At 45.5% G+C, this 1,485-nt stretch overlaps 1 non-coding gene across 1 annotated transcript; it reads right to left on the minus strand.

Annotated features, from left to right (window-relative positions):
* TRNAL-UAA (transfer RNA leucine (anticodon UAA)) lies at nt 1-83 on the minus strand. The gene has a single exon. It is a non-coding gene; the product is annotated as a tRNA-Leu (tRNA).
* Nucleotides 84-1,485: the final 1,402 nt, after the last annotated feature.

Here is a 1,485-nt window from a genome sequence, read left to right on the forward strand (position 1 = left end):
TACCAGGAGTGGGGATTGAACCCACGTGGATATTCATCCATTGGATCTTAAGTCCAACGCCTTAACCACTCGGCCATCCTGGTCACCCACTTGCTCTCTTGGTGGCACTGGTAACTCCTGGCAGTCCAAAATCCAGCTTCTGAGACAGTGCAAGTACACCCCCCCAGCACTTGAGATTCACCCCTGCAATCGTATTCATCCATTGCCACCTTCCTTCAACACTGCTCAACTCTACACCCCCTTCAAGCCTCTTCCAATATTGCTCACACTACTTTCAGTTGTATATTTAGAAAACCAAAAGGAAGCATATAAGAGAGGGTAGTTGATGCTGAAGTCATGGGTTCTTTCTGAGCACAGAGCGGTGACTGTGAGTCACCGCTCTGTGCTCTGCCCCTTCAGGGCAGCAGAAGGGGCAGGAGCTCCATGACTCAATGAGAGAATGATTCAGCTGCCAGTCAGGCATCTGGGTGGAATCCCGACATTATTGTTGGGATACATCCAGACAATGAAGACCACAAATAAGTGCACTCCTGTAAACCCACAAGAGAATTATGACCAAAAGAGCTTTGGCCATACTTCTCTCTTAAATTAATTGTAAAGCTATATTGTAAACAACAAACTTGTTATGCGTACCTGCCGTGCGCAATGGTTTTGCACAGAGCAGTCCTGATCCTCCTATTCTCGAGTCCCCCACTGGCAATCCCCCAACCCCCCCGAGTGCCTTCATAGCAACATAACGAACAGCTTGCTATGGGGGCACTCGTGTGTGGGCTCACTTCCAAACCAACTCTGTGCGACTTGGCCCTGCTCCTCACTGGCTGTGTTTGACAGCAGCCAATGGCTCCTGCTGCTGTCTTTGAGCCTATAAGGAGGGAGAGAGCAGAGAGATATGTGCTCTCATACACATCGCTGGATCAAGATTGGGCATGGGGAGGGGGGAGGTTTTTTTTACCTCAATGCAGAAAATGCTTTGAGGTAAAAATCCTTAAACCTTTAGAACTACTTCAAGTGAGCAATACCGACTATCCTATTTGGCTCTGACTTGAATACGAGTTTTATTTTACCCAACAGCAGCCAGATTCAGATTGCAACTCCTACTGGAAGTGGTCCTGGAAAGGACTGCATGCCTATGTTATTTAATTGAGTGCCATGCAGCCTTTCTTTCAGAAATCTACAGAGTTTGGCACCAAGAAAATTATTGAAGAATGCCTAGTTTAACTTGTATTCAATTATTTCCATATGATTTTGGCAATTGTTCCACTGTATGGGGATAACATTATCAGCAATGTGATATAAACAGTCTGTTTCAACATAACTTCCAAACATTTTTGACATCCTATCAGGAGTGAAGGTGAAACCCATGCAGATATTCACGTATTGGGTCTTAAATCCAACACCTTAACTGCTTAGTAGGGATGAGCCAAACACCCCCCGGTTCGGTTCACAGCAGAACAAAAAAAAATTTGTTCGAACACCGTTAAAGTC

Source organism: Aquarana catesbeiana, linkage group LG03 (assembly GCF_042186555.1).
Source record: "Aquarana catesbeiana isolate 2022-GZ linkage group LG03, ASM4218655v1, whole genome shotgun sequence".
Taxonomy (NCBI): Eukaryota; Metazoa; Chordata; class Amphibia; order Anura; family Ranidae; genus Aquarana; species Aquarana catesbeiana.